Source organism: Podarcis filfolensis, assembly GCF_964270895.1.
Source record: "Podarcis filfolensis genome assembly, chromosome: 5".
Taxonomy (NCBI): domain Eukaryota; kingdom Metazoa; phylum Chordata; class Lepidosauria; order Squamata; family Lacertidae; genus Podarcis; species Podarcis filfolensis.
The window spans coordinates 7,106,669-7,124,591 of NC_139608.1; the positions used below are offsets into that span (position 1 = coordinate 7,106,669).

Below are 17,923 nucleotides of genomic sequence, written 5' to 3' on the forward strand. Positions count from 1 at the left end.
CTGGGGGACTTATTTCTGCTTCTTTTCCTTAAAACCTGATACTAACTATCTCAGTGCTATTATATACCTTGGGTGTCTACATTTCTTTTTTTCGTTTTTTAAAAAGTAAATTCAGGAGGACATCATGCCAAGGCTTAAGAATCACTTGCTATAGAGCAATGCAAGAGCCAGACGTTCAGGTTGTAAGAAACCAAATGTCGGGACAATTAAATGATAGACACTCATTTTTTGGGGACCCTGGGGCGAGCTTATTCAAATTTACAGTCCGCTGGCCAGGGAGGTGAAAAGGGGAGCAGGCAGTGTCTTATGAAGGCTCTTGATCCATAACTGCTAGAAATCTTACTTATTCCTTGTCTTTTGTTTGAAGAGTTCACCAGCTGGTCTGTAGATTCTGAAATAGCCTGTGTTTTCTGTTTATCTCAGCTCTTAGGGGTCCTAATGTTGGTGAGTTTTCTTGAGCGTCTGTATACTGCAGCTTAGGCGATGAGTTCAGATCTTTTGCAAGAGCAATCTCTGGCAGCACTGCTAACAGGGAGGAAAGGAATGGTAGAAAAAAAGATACAAAGGTGGCAGAAAGAAAAGTCACATCTACTTCTGACGCTGCCTACCCGGCCCCTGTGGAAATGTGAACCCTCTATAGAAAAACGGGTTCCCCACCCCTCATGTTGTGAATGACAAAGGAGGAGTTTTTAGTGGTTGGGGACAGAACACAAACCTTACAAATTAAAAGGGAACAGAAAGGCACGGCAGAGGAGTGGGTTTCATATCTGACTCTGGGCTGTTTTTTGCAGAGGTAGTATGGGTGGCTGAAGGGAAGAAAAGGGATTTACGTGAGTCAGTGCTACAGAAAAGACTAACCGTCCTTCCTGACTTGAACACTGGGTGATGGTGAACAGGCATGATCTCATATGAAAGGAACAATTCAGCTCATTCATACTCAGGCTCATTTTGTGAGAGGATGGTGGGGTGAGATGACTACTGCAGAGAGTCTGCATCATTATCTGTCACCATAAGCAACACTTAGCAATTATCTTGCTTGCTGACTAACCAACTGATTTTGTAGCATCTCTTGACAATTGGATTCAACTGATCAAAGCCAGAATTCAATACAGATGTACTATGTTATTTAAAAAGTGTCCTTTCTGACTCTAGCTTGTTCAAATTCCAGAAGTGTCTAAAAGAACATTTGATGACTTTGGGTTCAGGCAGGTTCATGGCCTTTCCTTTCCTCTGCGTACAAACTTGCGTCCAAGAGAGGGCACTTTTCAACATCTGCAAGCAAAGGCCAGCATAATATCTGCAGGGCACTTTCAGTTGATGTTTTTCATTACTGTTTCATTATGCCATTTTGACAGGTAGGTAGATCTTTCATATGCAACTCTCAATTATTATTTTTAAACCAACATATTCATACATAGGATCTTCATCCAATCTTGTGGTCTTGGGTCAGTCAATCACCATGCAGTTTATTATTAGTTGTAGCTTAGTCCTTTTGAGCCTAAGTCATAGAGGTGAGTTGAGGGAAAAGTGAGGAAATACCCCTTGAGATGATGTGTTTTTGAATAGGGCCAGGGAGAGGTGGGAGAGGAACAAAATGATTTAGAAAGAAGCAATATTTGGAGGGAAGGTGTTAAGTGTGAACAGTTGGAAACAGAAGGAGATGGCCACTCAGTCAGCATGCACTCAAGCCATTTAGAACTTTAGAAGTAATGACCAGCATGAATTAAGCCCATTTACAAACTGCCAACCAATGAGTGCAGCTGCTGTAAGATAGGTATAATGAGCTCCCGTGCCCAAGCACCCACTTGCACCCTTGCTGCCACATTCTATGCCAACTGAAGTTTTCAGACGCACTTCAGAGGCACCCTCTATATCTTTTTATCACCCAAGACCTGCAATCTGGGAGCAGAGTGCCTCTGAACCTGGAAGTTCAATTTAGCTCTTGTGGGTTAAACTTGATACAAAGGTGCCATGAGGAAATCCAGAGGCGGGGTGGAGGCTGTAAGGGAAGGGCAGGGACCACCGGCAGGGGCCTTACAGAATGTCAGTCAATCAATAGCTGGGAGCGTCGCATTCTGAACCAGGTGGAAGAGAAGAATGAGCAGACGCCGCCCCTGGAAGCCTGAAGCCACCAGCACCTCCTGTTACTGCGTATGCTGGTAGGGCTAGTCCTAATGGAACACCGGGATATTTAGTATAATAATTATTGTGCATTTATTTATATCGCAGCTTTCCCCCAACAGGGTCTCGAGGCGGCGTGCAAATAAAATAGGAACAGCTAAAAACTTAGGGAGAAAAAAATGATTAAAAACAACTAAGTATTAATAGAATAAAAACATTATTGCGCTCCGAAATTATTGTTGTATGTGTGTGTTTATAATATGCATATGTACAAACACACTTATCTATATTGATTTCCCCGTGCTTATTCATTAAGAAGAGCGAGGAAACTACTCCGGGCCCGATCCCCTCCCCCACCACCCACACGTGTCACGAGCCATAGAGTGGCACCGGGCGGCGGCAAGAACGCTTCTCGACAAGGAAAGGGGAAACGGAAGCTCCTCTCCCCGCCACGTGATGCAGGTGCGCGCGCCGGCCGGCCAGTCCGCCCGCCTCCCTGCCTCGCGTGGAGGTCACGTGCCCAAAAGGCCGCGCCGGCCGCGCGGGGGTCACCTGACCGCCTCTTTTCTTTCTCTCCCCTTCGTCCCCCAATACCAGAGCATGGCGCGAGCCACGTGACGAAGGCGGGGCGGCAGCTGACCCCACCCCCTCCCAATTCGCCCCACCTCCCTCCCTTCCCCCTGAGAGGCTTCAGGCGAGCCCCGCCCCCTCGCCGCCGTCCTCCCTCGCCCCGTGACCGACCCTCCTCCTCCCTTCCTCTTGCCCCGCCCCTCCCCTCGGAGAGCGGCTCCGGAAATGGTCGTGCTGGGCTGCGCTGCGGCTGCGTCGGGCCCCGCTCCCCGGACTGAAGGAGACTGAAGGTAACCGCGGTGGGGGGAGGGGGGAAGGTGCGGCGGGGGGGGGGGGCGAGAGAGAAAGCCAGAGTAGGCCGCGGTTGGCGCGGTGGGGGGGGTGGGAGGAGAGAGGCGGGGCCTCGCCGGTCTCCTCCCCCCGCTGCCCCCCTCCCGCGACGAGGGCATTCCCCCCCCCTCACCCCCACCCCCCTCGTCGCGCCCTGACTGGGCTCCGGCCGCCATTGCCCCCTCGCCTCTCCGGCCGCCTGCCTGGCCCTCGGAGGCCTCGCCTGAGCAGCACGTGGGGCGGGAGGAGGAAGGAAGGAGACGCCGGCCGGGCTAGGCCTCGTGGTCCCCGCGCCCGGGTGAAGGGCGGCTGCCGGGAGAGAGGAGAGAGACCCGGCCTCTCCCCGGTTCCTCCTCCCACTGACTAGGCTTTCTCTGGGAGCGTGGAGCCGGCCTTTGTGCTCCCGCTTCCTTCGGCCCGCGCAGGGTGCTCCTGGGCGCGTGCAGACGGCGCTTCTCTCTCGGCTTCCTCGCGTGCGTGCGAAGCGCAAGGTTACGGAAAGGGTGTTTCCGAGCAGGGGCGAAACTGGGCTTCCATTTCACCCGGGTCAAAGACCGAGCTTGGTATCTCTTCGCACGAGCATTTGGGTACACACACGCAGGCTGAGAGCCTCAGTGGCTCCCCTGGGGGGCGGGCTTCACCCGGGCCGAAAAAAGCCTGGCTAGCCCCCTCGTAGCTACGCCTCTCATTCTGAGGCTCTGTCTGCTCCACCAAACAAACCTTTCTTTCACATAACGCCAGTATCTTGTGTTTAAAACGTCTCCGCACCTGGAACAGATGTGAGGTTTTTCGGTTCTGCATTCGAGCCCTTTCTCTCGCTCCCCACCCCAAATGCAAACTCCACAAGGCAGCCTAGTCTCCTATAGGTCATGCCTGTTGTGCCTGTATTTTAATAAGCAGTAAATTTATTTTTTGCCCTGCATCTTACTCAAGCTGTGTTTTAAGAACGAGAGCTTTCCAAGCAAATATGCCCTTGGCACAGGCCAGTAGTGGGGGACAAAGGTCCACCCTCATAGCCAGCCTCCTTTCGGAGAACGCCCTGAAACTTAGAGGAGCCTTTCCATATCTATCCAGGTACTGAGGAGGATTTTGACCCTAAAACTTGAGCCCTTTATATGTGCTGCTGTTATAGGGCCTTAGTACAGGTACTAGGCCTCCCTCAAACTGCATATGAGCCCGGAAGAGAGGCCTGTGCTCTAGAAGCATAGCCAGTCTTGCATAACTATCAGTAGGAACTCAAAACAGTGTCTTTCCAATGGGCAAACACTATAATAAACAGACCCCTCTGCTGCTCAATCTGTATAATATTTATGGAGCCCAAGGCCTTTCTATGCAAGCTTCTTCAGGGTTTCTGCTATACGTACAGTTAACTCTAGATAAGTACAGTGTGAAGAAAGTCTGAAGCCAGTGTGCCATGAATAAAACATGACTTCTAAATAATTTTGCACTATGAAAGTGTTAATCAAAATTACCGAAGAAACAGAATTTCCAGCTCCCTAACCAATTCTCTCCCACAAAGTATGGGGTCAACAAATCCCTTCTTCCCATGAATTGTGCACTGTTTAAGACATGAAATCACATTTTCTGAAAGGATACCTGAAACCAAAGGGGCCTTCTAGAGCTTAGTTGCATGACAACTTTGGCATGCTAGCGCAGTACTACAATGTCTAAAGTTGAGACCAGCTGCTATCTCATATAATTCTATTTGCTGCTGAAACTATCAACCAACTCATTTCTGTACAGTTAGGCCTTGTTAAAGTCCCCTCCCTGCTTATCTATAGAACCCAGTATCTAGCACACACAGTATTTAGGGCACCATTTCCACAATTTAGAAGGAAGTGTGGAGCTTCTAAGGCCTCCAGCTACCCCTATATGCCATATTTATATTTGTAGCATTTGATGGAGATTGAGCTTTAATTTTATGCGAATTGAGTTTAAATAGCTTGAGGTCTTAAACCAGGTTCCCTTCTTGGCCAGTAGCCATGAGACAAACCAGGTCTGTCCCAAAATGTACTGGCAGCTTGTATTTTATGAGGTTATGCTCTTCTGAGGCCTGAAATTTAATCTCTTCAACTAGCTCCCACCCTATTTGGACTATTAAAATACAAGACTGGACCTTTATAAGGTTCTTATACTTATAGATTATTTCATTTCCTTATGATTATTTCTCTTTGAGTTCCTTTACATCTGAGCCTTTTAGACTGCATCTGGAAGGTCCAATCCTGCTTTCCACTGAATTGTAACTTTGTCCCTGACAAATCTTTTGTTAACACCCTCCTCTCATTCTTTCCACAATAGTTTTGTTGGTATCACTTATTAAAACGTTTCTACTCTACTTTTCCTTATAGAGTTCAAGGTAGCTAATGGGTGTCCTTGGATTTACCACTATGCCTTTTTGGTAGTTTAATCCATCATCTAGCCCTTTTCTGAACTCTGTAAAGTAACATGGATTAAAATAACTTCATTAATGAACCTGAATAAAAGGGAGGTGAAAGCTGCATAACCTTGAGTGGACATCTGAAGATCTTCTGGCACATAAGCTTTTGTTCTCCTTAGTACATATAGGCAGGAATCAATTGTTTTGGTACATGCTTGTGACATTCCAGTCTCCTATTGTGTATGTATAGAACTGAATGTCCCCAGACAGAATACCTTTATTGAGAGGACCAGTCACCTCCTGGATGTTTTGGACTACAGTGATGTTTGCCCATGTTGGAGAAGGCTGATATTATGCAACAAAACAGCCACTCCTCTGAAATGCGCCTGCCCCATATAAGGCTGTGATGTGCCTGCTGATTGTATATACATTTCCTTGGAAGTAAAACCCATTGAGCTCAGTAATTTACTTACAAGGCCTGCCTGCGTTCCTCTGTAGAGGTTTACCATGTGGTGGTGTATTTAGATTCCTGGATCCTGTACCCCGCTCCATATGATTTGAAACTGGGGCCCAGATCTGCCGATAACTGCGCCCCCCCCCTCCCCGACCGCCTCTGGAGTTTCCAGTCCCAGTATACGACCTCATAAAATGTGGCACTCCTCTCACCCCACCCCGCGTTTGAAACCTGCAGGGCTCTCGACCCCGCATAACCTGTGGTATCTAAGGCTACTGTTGTGCTTCGTAGGCAGTGTTTTGGTTCATTTGGCATAGGTAAGCACCCCGCGCAGTTCAGAATGCTCCTGCCCCAAAATGCATAGGACCTGCGGGGTCTGCATTTATGGAACACGCTGGGAAATGTAGATCTTCGCTCTTGCATCCAAACATATCAGGGGTGCTGTGGGTGGGTGCACGCCTTAACGGGGCGCAGCAGCTGCCCGCTTTTAGGCGAAGCCGGGAAGCTTAGGATCGCCCCGTTCTGTAGTGGTATTGGGGCGTGGGTGCACCCTCCTCTAAAATTCCAAGCAGCCGCACCCGGTAGGGTCTCCCCTTCCGTGGCCTCTGCGCACGTGGGAACGGGGCGGAATCCGGGCGAGAGCTGCTCTGCAGCTGCGCGCCCACATCTGCGGAGCACTCGCCGCGCGCAGGGACCCTGCGGCGCCGGATCGGCCTTTCCCACCCCGCTTGTAGGCCCGAAGCCCGCCCGGTGCCTGCATCCCGCTGGGCCCACGTGTTCGCCTCTTCCTTCCTTGCTCGCTCGCTTCGCCCTGCCCTAGGCCGCCGTCGGGGCTGGCCCTGCTGCGGCTCCACCTCCTCCGCTCCCTCCACCTCCTCCCTCGCTGGCTGTGGCTGCTACCGCGCCGGTGCTTGGCGTCCGCCTCCGCGAACCGGGCCAGCCCCACGTGCTTGCGGCGCAACTCGGGTACGGTCGGAAGCGGCGGTGGGGGGACGGGGCCCCGGCCACGCTATGCCCGCCCGCCTGCTTTTCTCTCGCCGCCCGCCGCGGGCGCTCTTGCGGCCAGCGCGCAGGGCGCCCGGCAGTCGCCACCGCGTGGCCCACGGCTCCCTCCCTCCCCTGCGGGGCCGCCCGGCTAGGACACGTGTCCTTGGAGCAGGCGGGCCGGGGCCTGGCTTCCTGCTTGCCATCCTGGCCGGCGCGACGCGCGGGGGAACCTCGGAGGGGAAGAAAGGCCACCCTCCACCCCCGGAGGAGGAAGGTCTCGAGGTTTGGGGTTCTCTTTTTTTGCGCCCATGTGCCACCGGCCGAGGTGCGTCCGGGTCCTTTCTCTCTCCAACCCCCGACCCAAATTCCCTTTACCCCTCGCTTTCCGGTTGCGGCTGGGTTTGGGGCTTTTGCAGAGCAGGAGAGAGGGGAAAAGGGCTTGGGGTGGTGGGGGATCTTGGTGCTTTGTATTTAAGGCACCCCCTTCTCTGAAATATTTCCTGGCCCGCCCTTATTCGCCGGCTGCTGCCCTTTCCCCAATGGATGGCTGTTCACGCTTGCCTTCCGGCCCTTTGTACAAAATAAAATAAATGCGGAGGGTAAATAAACCTTTGCATCTCCTTTGTCTTGTGCCCTCTGTTAGTTTTTGCGTGTGTTCCCCCCTCCCCACGCCCGCACATTGGTTGTGCCTTCTTTCCCCCAAACATATGTTAGTCCTCTTACCGCCCAGAACAGACGTTAAAAATTACTCAGCAATTTCTTAAGCAACCCAATTTTACTTGCGCACATCTAAACTTTCAGATTTTGTTGTGTTGAGTTGTTGGGTTTTTATTTTGAAAACAACAACAACCCATCTTAATCTGTTTGTTCAGTCCCTGAAAGACTGCCACTTGTTTGCGCATTTTCCTTTTAGGAAGGCGGCTTGCTGTCATGGTGGGTTTGGATGGTGATTAAAGGAGATCTTACTGTGTGGAGTAACACCAACTGTCTCTGAAAGTGTGGGAGAGGGAGGACATCTTGAACCTCGATTGCACATTTCCTGGTTTTATGTAGTTTGCCCTACAGGGGAGGGTGGAAGGCTTGTATCGTAACAGTCCACGTTCGCATTTCGTGCTAAACAGCGTTTCATTGGGTTGCTTCTGGCAATGGTGGTGGGTGGAATTCTCTGCTATTTTGGCTGGGAGTGTGTTTGTGTTAAGTGAAAGGGTGAGGGGAGTCAGGGAATAAGGGTGCTCAGTTCACATCTGAAGACTTGCTTCACTTTTCTTCATAGTTGAGTGTGGGGCCTTCTGTAATGGAGGAATACTGTGGCTCTTCTTCTTTATAATTGCAGAACACATGGGTGTGTCCCTCAAAAGTAGGGCTAGGAAAATATTTCAAATTCCTAAGCTCTAGAATAAAAAATAAAAATAAAAAAATAGGAGCCAGCTCTGCCCAGGAGCAGGAAGTGTCAAAATGCAGAGGAACTACCACCATGTTTCCCCACCCTGTCACTGGGCAAATGTGAGAATCACAAGTCAAACTGAGGAGTTTCCTAGTTTGATGCCTCCATTGTACTTCTGGGGCTATACTGTGGGGCAGCTGCTGGCCTTGTCCTCTGGGAAGCAGTTTCCCCTCTATCCAAAGTGGTTTCCCCTTGTTGTCTAGCATGTTACATGTCCCCTGTGCTTATCTTCTTTCACTGTTGGCATTTGTAAATGGTTACAGGATTAAGCTGTGACCCATGAAGGTCCTGGTTCAAATCTCACTCTACACAATCTTAAAGGCACAGGATGCCTTTCTGAAGGCAGGTCTGTATCAGTGCTTGGATGGAGGGCCACCTGAAAGTCCCTCATCTACCCTATTCCATGATGGACGAAAGGCAGAATATGAATGTAGTACATAGTCGCTTGCAGGGGAGGCCTTTGTCAAGCCTCAGACATTTGTGGATAATGCTAACCTACCTTACACTGTTTCTATTTTTGAAAAATACTGAGATAAAATGTGGAAAGGTGCTACATAAATACTAAATATTATTGTTTTCATTACGCAGTTTAGGAGCTGAGGCTGAGAGTGTGACTTCCCCAAGGCCATTTGGTGAGTTTGTGGCCAAGCTGGGTTTTCAGCCCAGGTCTTCTGAATCCAAGGATACAAGTTTGTGCATTTTAACCACGCTACCTGTTATTCATCCGAGATAAAGATTTGTAATGGACAGTAGCTTCTGTGTAGAGAATCATATGTACCCCGGCACATAGTGGGGTGTGTGTGTGTGTTAAATGGTCAAGTTTTGTTTTTTATTGAGTCCACATGCAACAAAAAGCCTGAATTGGTCAGTCTGTATACTGGTGGAGTACACATGTGCTCATTGCATGCAGTGATGCCTGTAGAATTCCCTATACAGAAGTCCTAAAACACCCCTAAGCAGTTCAGAAGAGCAGTTTATATTCTCAAGACTTTCCCTTTCACCCGGAAAGGTCCTCCCTCAATTAACTTCCCTCAGAAATGGTGCCTGTTGCACTCTGTTCCATGTTCACTTCCTGTCACAAAGAAGAAGGAACAAAGTTCTGCCTTCAGGAGCAGTGCAAGGGACTAATGACAGGGTGGAGGTGCAAAATGCTTCCTCTTTCCCTTTCCCCACTTCGTCATCTGGAGAGAATCCTGCCTTTCCAGGTTTCTTTTATCTTCCCAAATTCCTTGTTGGAGAAGGCATTTCAGGAAACGATGGTACTGCCACAGGCAAGAGGCACAAGAGCGCTCCCTTGTAATTTTTGTTAATCTGGAATATTAACTTTAGCTACCTTGAGAAGTTGTGAAGCATTGAGAGTAGAAGTGTGAGCCAGGAAGTCCCAGATTCAAAACTTACGCAAGCCAGTATTAGCCTCCCCTCAACCCCAAATGAGTGAATGATCTTCAAATCCAGCATTTTGTTCTCACCCTGGCCAACTGGATTCTTCCAGTGCCTACAAGTTTGACAGCCTTGAGTGTTCAGATGCAGGTTTCATATAGCAATGATAACTAATAGCCAGAGATAGGCCCATCCTCCCTTAATTTGTGCCGACCCCTTGATTGTATATCTGCAATTTGCGGTGTGATAACTAACCTAACAGTTGCCAGGGTCACTTAAGGTAATGTATGAGAAGTGCCTAGATGTTTTTACATCAGCACAGATAAAACAAGCAGCTTGAGGTTTCATATCTACAGTCACCAGAACACAACAATACTCCTAGATCCTTGTTTTGCCCATAAACATTCTTTGAAAGGATGAGAGAATATCTGCTTTTGCTGGGAAAACAACAGCACAGTTGGCAGAGTAACTGAACTGCATTAAATGAACACGAGGACAGAGCATTGCTTTGGGATTCCAATACCATCATTCCCTTTTGAAATGGGGATCTAGGGGAAAGGACTTAGATGTTAGGAGATGGGACCTAAGTCTGTTTAGATCTGGAGCAGGCTGTTTTTTGTAGTGCTTTCGTCGAGTCTTTGTGATTCTCAAGAGAAGGACAGTTGGGCATCTGCTGAGAAGTTGCATAAAAGGGCACCATCTTGTTATACTTTTGTTAAGTGACGGAAGATATGAAAGGTTTAGAATAATGGGTTGGAATCGTTGAATTGTAGAGTTGGAATGGACTCCAAGGGTCATCTAGTCCAATCCCCTTTGCAGTGTAGGCATCTCAACTTGTTCATATGTGACAAATGGCCATCCAACCTCTCCTTAAAATCCTCCCAAGGAAGGAGAGTCCACCACCTCTCATGAGAGTCTGTTCCACTCTCAGACAGCTCTTACTCAGAGAGTTCTTCCTGAAGTTTAGTCAGAATCTCCTTTCTTGTAACTTGAAGCCATTGGTTTGGGTCCTACCTTCTGGAGCAGGAGAAAACAAGCTTCCTCCATCTTCCATGTGACAGCCTTTTAGATATTTGAAGATGGCTATTATATCGCCTCTCAGTCTCTTCAACACCCAGAATACGTGTGTGACTTCTGGTTTTGGTTGTAAGCAGCGCTTAGACTTAGCATTAGAGAGCGCAATACCACAACTCTTAAGGACTAAGTCATGCCCCTCCAGAATTAGGCAAAAATTTGTTGCTCCCTTAACAGGATTTACAAGCGAACAACGAAGGAGAAAATAAGCAGGGTGCCTGTCCAGACATCGCAAGAACCCAAGGTAAATTGTTTCTTCCTGCCTTGTTTCTCTCAGTGGCAGCAGGGCACCATGCTGCTCATTCTCAATAAAGCACAGTAAGCTAGGAGCCCTTCCCTATCATGATGTGGTCGATCAAAAGTTTTAAGTTGGAGGCGTCAAAGGAAAGGGAGACAAGCAAGGTCTGAAAGGGAACAGTGGGGAGCAAATTTGATTAAATGTGCTTGGGCTTTATTTTTGTTAGGATAGGAGTTATGGTGTTAACCCAGCTTTCTCCAACTTGTTGCCTTGTAGAGGTTTTGAACTGTAGCTCCCATCTGCTCCTGATAGCAGTGCACGTATCTCATATCTTACGCAGGGTTTAGGTTCTGGGGGTCCATGTATATAAATGCGTACTGCCAGGAATTTCCGGAACCAGGCTCCCTGCATGGTGGAGGACCTCTTGCCCAACTTCAGGAAATAGGCGGAAAAGGCTCTGGCAGTGTCCCAGAGCCCTTCCGTGGCCGCTTTGTTGCGAGGGTTTTGGCAGGATCCCAGAGTCCTCCCACCTCCTTCTCAAAGCCTAGTAAGTGCTTGCCCAGCTTTGGGGAGGAGGCAGGAGGCATCTAGAACCATGCCAGAGACGTTGCACCACCTCCCCAAAGTCTGGAGCCTCCCTTTGCTGGCAAGGGCTCTGGGCTGCCTGGTAAGCCCATAATGGCGGGCAGGGAATAAATAAAATGAAGAATGGGTTTCCTCCGCTCTCCATTTTATTTTTAATTTCCCCCACCCACACAAGCTGTGAACACAAGTAAAATAATGTAAGGTTGTGAGTTATCTGTAGTCCTAAATATCTGGAGCACTCCAGGCTAAGGAAGGCTGTGTTAAGCAGTTGGCTTCAGTGGAGAAAGGTATTTCTTTGAGAGGAGATTTGTAGGAAGATAGACTAGTCAGGGCAGTTGCAGTGCCTGCCTGAGCACCTGTGGAAGAAGTTTTATTGAACCAGTGAATAGGAAGCTGCTGTAAGCAGCCACAAAACAAAGAGTACAATTCCTGCTTTGTCAAATGCTACTTACGAAGTCGTGGGCATCTTGCATTCTCCATCGGCCGTTTTCCATTTGTGGCATGTTCACCCACAAATGGAAATTCTGCAGTTGGATTAATTTCTGCAGCCTCGTTTCCTAAACTCCTATTATACCTGTTCCTTATTGCCCATTTTCAGTGCTTTGAGGCAGAACTCTCAACATGCCAACCCCCACGTTAACCTACATTGCATGGGTTGCAACGCATGTAAGTGAAGCAAGATTGAATTTGCTGTCTGCTCGATTTTAGCACAGCCCAGATGAGCCAAGCAAGTGAGCTAATTCAGTGTTCCCATGCAGCATCCTTGGGCAGCTGGCATGGGCCCCAGGGCCCTGGCATGGCCTGTCACCCTTAACGTCCCCAGGGACCCTCTTAATGCTCCCCCTTTGTGTTCTATACTGGTGGCTACCATGTAAAATCCTTGGAATGGCCTGGAGTGATGCTAAATCAAGAGCATCATGAAAAATTAAAATGGTGGCAGCCTGGTGACAAATCAAAAGCGTGCCATTCCAGGTAGGCCTGGCGGGAGGTGTTTATCAGAGTGCACCCTGTAAACAAATTATTCCCAAAATGAAACTTTCACCAGGGTAGAGGGGTTGAGAAGGAAGCCACGCCATATCTCCTGAGCATTTGCAGTGCATTGGCGCCAATCCTCAGTAGATGGGTTGCTTGCTGTTTCTTACAGATCCTGGTGAAGCCAATTGCCCTGGACATCACAGTCCCCACCCCTTCCAAAACTTAAGTCGTTTCTGAGGGAGCATCAGGACCTTCTGTCCGTCCTTGCTGTTAAAGATGGAATTCATTTCCTTGTTCCCCTCAGTCCTAGCACAGAAACCTCCCCAAGTTTCTGGGTGGGCGTTGCAAGCTCTTGCACCACTACAGGCCTCCTTGGTGTGCTTTAGGTCATGTACTGTTCTCTCTGAGCCCTACTTTCCACCCGAGACTTCTTGCTTGTGCACCTGAAAATTTAGAACGCTAGTGCAGCAGATGTGTTTCTTCCACGAAATGTTTATTGGGTGCCTGAGAGCTGTGTAACATGATGATGATATGATGATAATTATTTATTTATTTATACCCCACCCATCTGGCTGGGTTTCCCCAGCCACTCTCAGTAACCCTGAGAAAAGAATTTAAAAGTGAGGAAAGAGCAGAGAAATGTGCCCCTCTTTTTTATTTTTAAAAGGGAGGAGTCTGTATCCCTATTCCTAAACTTTTATGTTGACTGTGCTCTACCACCTTCATAGAGCCTTGCTCTCAGTTTCTGAAAACATAAGTGGGAAATTCCCATACCATTTTACTGAAAATAGCCTTTTCTCCTGGGGATCATAGTTCTGTCCATTGAAGCATAAAGACAAGCCCCCCGGAGCAAGATCAGAGATGCCGTGCACCGCTTCCCTTCGATCGGCAAGTACTGATCATGATATATCAAGGTGAATTTTGGAACCTCACAGTTCATTTGGCAAAAGAAGATTCTAATGTGCCTGTCACCCACGCCCGCCCCCAAATGGGGTGTAGTTTGTGATGGCTGGTGACCTAGTCCATGCAGACTGACCTGCTTTTGATTTCACAAGTTTGGGAGCGTTTGGGCAGCCTAAGGTCAGAGTGGCTATTGATTTTTGCCAGTGAAATAACCAGTGCCACTGTGGTCTCTTCCCAGAGGTGCTTGCATCATCATTGGACCCCAACTCTGACAAACAGGTCGGGGAAGTTTCCTTTTCCCGCATGTGGGTGTTGTCTAACTTGCTGCTTTGCTTTGGTTGGCAATTAGGGTTTGGGTTTTTGTTTTTAAAGGAAGGGGATCTACACCAACAGCAAACCTTAGCATTTTTGTAAAAGTTTAGAATTTGGAAAAGGTGTTTTGCATTCAGCACCTCAGCAATTTTGCGGCAATCCTGTCAAGGTAGGCCAGAATTACCTACCAATGCGTGGCTGATGGGAGGACTTGCAGAAAACGCAACAAATTCCTGGCACGGGTGTGATTTGGATCTGGTGGCAATAAGGTCCGCTGCTGCTTGGTCCCTGTGCTGCCCTTGCAGGGAAGGGCCAGCATCTGGAGACAGAAGAGGGGGAATCAGAGAATTGTAGAAGGCACCACGAGGGTCATCTAGTCCAACCCCCTGCAATGCCCAATGTGAGGCTCAAACCCACAACCCTGAGATTAAAGGGTCTCATGCTTGTGCCCTACTGACTGAGCTATTGCTGGTCTTAACTGGACGGGAAGAGCCAGGATGTTGACAAGGAATAAAGAGGGGGGATGTGGCAAGTAGAGTTCTTAATTCCAAAGCTTGTTAAGAAGGAGGTGAAGCTCCAGTCATGGGTGTGGTGAAGCTGGGCGGAAAAAAGCATTCACAGCTGAGAAAAGGGGCTGGTGAGGGAATGGCTATCTGTTCCTCCCATTTGTTCCTTGATGTGCTAATGGACCCTGGAGCACAAGGGAGCTGCCTCTCTTAAGTCTCCGCCTCCCTGCTTTGGCACTCTTTAACCTTTGAGGTGTTTGTTTAATGGGCTTGGCCATGCTAATCGATATGCCAGCAGACCTTGAGTGGCTGAAGTCTTGGGTGCTTGTGAATTCGCCAGCAGCCAGCTGGGCTGCTTTTGTGGGGAGCAGTGTGTCTTTTCCTTCCAATACAGGAGAGAGGAAGACCCACTGCTTGGGGTAGCAGTTGGGTCAAAGTCCTGGAATAGCTCCCTTCAAAAATATGACCTGCGTATCCCTTTGACGGCAATGATCTTTGTGGATTGGTACTAACACCTTAATGGTTACCCTTAGTGATGGTAGTGGAGCTTTTTCTTCTCCTCCTAACCCTGCAATATTTTGGACAACTTTTTCCATTTATATCATGCCCTTCCTTCAAAGGATCTCAGGGCTGCAAACACAGCAGCGATAAAACAGTTAAAAATAAAAGCATAGTTGAAAACAGTCGCCTAATCTCACAGCTGATAATTTCAGGGTTGCTGGGAATGCTATCTTTTAGCCATTAAATGTCTGAGTAGACTGGAGCTCTTTAAAATTCCTCCTAGATGTGACTAATAAGGAATACCTACACACCTCAGCAGGAAGGGCACTCCCCAAATGGAGAAGTGCCACCGAGAAGGCCCTGCCACTGGTCAGTGCCACCACCAAGTTGGCTTCCCCTGCCAAGTGTAGGGCCCCAAAGTGGGTGATACTGGGGCAGCCGTTCTTTAAAGAACTTGAGTCCAAAACCTTTTAGTGCTAACACTGTAGCTCATTGGTAGGCAGTGGAGGACTGGTGGCAAGGGATCCCAACAGGCTGGACCACTTGCCAACCTGGCAATCACACACTATCCTGGCTGCAGTCTCTGGACGTGGGGCAGCCCCATATAGAGTGTAATGCAGTGGTTCAGGTGGGAGGTCACCTGAGATTGGGCTGGTCCAGGAACTTCCATAGCTGGTGAAACAACCTAAGTTGGGCATAAGCACTCCTAGCCACAGAAGCCACTTGAGACTCCAGTAACATGTTGGAATCCATGAGTTCTCCCAGGCTACAAACCTGTTCCTTCAGGGTTGTGCAACTCCTCTCATAACTGGTTGCCTACCTAATTCCCGGACACAGGAACCACCCACCCACAGAACCTCCATCTTCTCGGGTTTCTCCCAGACACAGGTCCTGATGTCCTCACTTTCCAAAATGTATTTAGTGTACTGTCTCTTGCTGCTCCTGAGTTTTTTGCCTTGCACCCTTCCATGTGGAGCTTGAATGCTCTAGACCTGAGATGTCTTAAGCAGGGACTCAGTGTGGTTGCAACCCAAACTGTGAAATACCTTAAGTCTTAAGTATTCAGATATGCTAATGAAGAACTGTGATCGTAGAGTTGCTGAGTTAGGAGGCACCACAAGGATCATCTGGTCCAACCCTCTGCAATGCAGGAATTTTTTTGCGCAATGTGGGGCTCAAACCCAGCACCCTGAGACTAAGAAACTCGTGCTTTATTGACTGAGCTACCTTTCCCACCTTCCCCAAACTCCCCTTCTTGGCCTTGTTTGAGAAACATTGGCCCATTCGATGGGACCAAAGAAAGAAGTGGTGACTGGCCATTGGGGAGAAAAAGAGCATTGTTGTCAATGCTTCAATTGTGGCTTGGGCTGTAGTTGTGTGCAGTGTGTGGTGCTGTCTGTTTCATGTATTCTGTGTTGGGTTCAGGCCTAAAGCTGGCTGATGTGATGTATTTGCAATGTTGATTCTGCTGTTGGCTTGTCCCTGTGTGTGTGTGTGTGTGTGTGTGTGTAAGAGGGGAGGTCTTTTGTCTCATGTGAAGAGAGTTTTCCTCTGTAAGGCATTGGGTTCTCAGGTTTTCTGTAGGAATTTGAGCATGGGAATGCGGCTTTCAGCCTTTCCTTGTGCATCTAATTATTATTATTATTATTATTATTATTATTATTATTATTATTACTATTGTTATTATTATTATTATTACTATTATTATTATGTTGCCCATCTGACTGGATTGTTCCAGCCATTCTGAACAGATTCCAACAAATCAAAACATCCAACACAGTAAAAACTTCCCTATGCAGTGATACCTCGATTTAAGAACAGCCCTGTTTATGAACTATTCAGCTTACAAACTGCGCAAAACCCAAAGTCCTTTCTTAAACCGAAATCATTCTTAAACCGAGGCGCACATTCCCTAATGAGGCCTCCTGCTGCCGGTGCTCTTCCATCGTTCATATTCCGTTCTTAGACTGAGGTAAAGTTTGCAAACTGGGACACCACTTCCGGTTTTGCGGAGTTTCCATAGGGAGGGCACCACTGCCGAGAAGGCCCTCTGCCTGGTTCCCTGCAATCTCACTTCTTGCAGTGAGGGACTGCCAGAAGGCCCTCTGAGGTGGATCTCAGTGTGATTCTGGGCTGAACAATGGGGGTGGAGGCGCTGCTTCAGGTATACAAGGCCAAGGCCATTTAGGGCTTTAAAGATCAGCACCAATACTTTGAATTTTGCTCAGAAACATACTGGGAGCCAGTGTAGATCTTTCAGGCTGGTGTTATATGGTCCCAGCATATGTTCCTAGTCACCAGTCTAGCTGTCGCATTCTGGATTAGTTGTAGTTTCCAAATCGCCTGCAAGGGTAGCCCCGCATAGAGTGCATTGCAGTAGTCCAAACAAGGGATAGTCAGAGCATGTACCACTCTGGTAAGACAGTGCATAGGCAGGTGGGGTCTCTGATGGAAGTGACCTGTGCCTCCATGGACAGCTGTGAGTCCAAAATGGTTCCCAGGCTATGCACCTGGTCATGAACTGTTATTTACAGGTAGATTCATGAAGCCTGCTTGGCTACAAGAAGCCATCTGTTGGTGGGACAAGGCTGTTTGAGAGAAGGCATTGAGGAAATGGTACCTTCTGGTGATTGCTTAAGTGATTCCTTTAGGTTCCGAGAGTGTACGACAGTCTTCTGTTGTGCAAGCTGGCGCATGGGTCGCTGCTGTTCCCAGTTTTCAGATGGGGAACTAAGTCTGGGGGTGATCCTCGCCTGAAACCACGCTGTGTTTATAGTTGTCGTGGGACACGCAACCCCAAGTGTCCCAGGTCCAGCTAGTGAAGTACTGAGACAGGAGCTGCACCAGTGTCTCTCCATTCAACCCCCCCCCCCAAAAAAAACCCCACTAGGGCTGCTGCTTTGCAAATTCCCTTAGCTACTTTACTCCTCTCCCTCTTAAGGCAAGTGTGGCTGCCTCTTGCTGCCCCTTCCCCATTCCAGCCACTGCTGCTCTTGCTGATTTTGAAGGGCAGAGTCTGAAGGGTGTGCAGCTCCCTCTCCTTGGCCTGCGTCTTCTGCACTTTGGGATGGGGGTGAGGCAGGGCGCCTTCCTGGGCGCAGGGAGGTTTCCTGTGGGTGTAGGCACCGCGAAATGGCGCAGCACCCGGACTTCCTCTGCTGTCTGT

At 48.7% G+C, this 17,923-nt stretch overlaps 1 protein-coding gene across 32 annotated transcripts in view; it reads left to right on the top strand.

The window, feature by feature from the left end:
- Positions 1 to 2,624: 2,624 nt before the first annotated feature.
- Positions 2,625 to 17,923, top strand: part of EIF4G1 (eukaryotic translation initiation factor 4 gamma 1) — a 75,760-nt gene continuing 60,461 nt past the window's right edge. For 8 of the 32 annotated variants that reach the window (XM_083612644.1, XM_083612648.1, XM_083612670.1 and 5 more), the window contains exon 1: positions 2,824 to 2,981. The gene's annotated coding sequence lies outside the window, so the exon portion shown is untranslated. Of the gene's footprint in view, positions 2,982 to 6,718; positions 6,819 to 6,912; positions 7,165 to 8,871; positions 8,916 to 10,914; positions 10,982 to 12,158; positions 12,227 to 17,923 lie in introns of those variants that run through there. The other 24 variants (XM_083612666.1, XM_083612679.1, XM_083612663.1 and 21 more) reach the window with 19 other exon arrangements.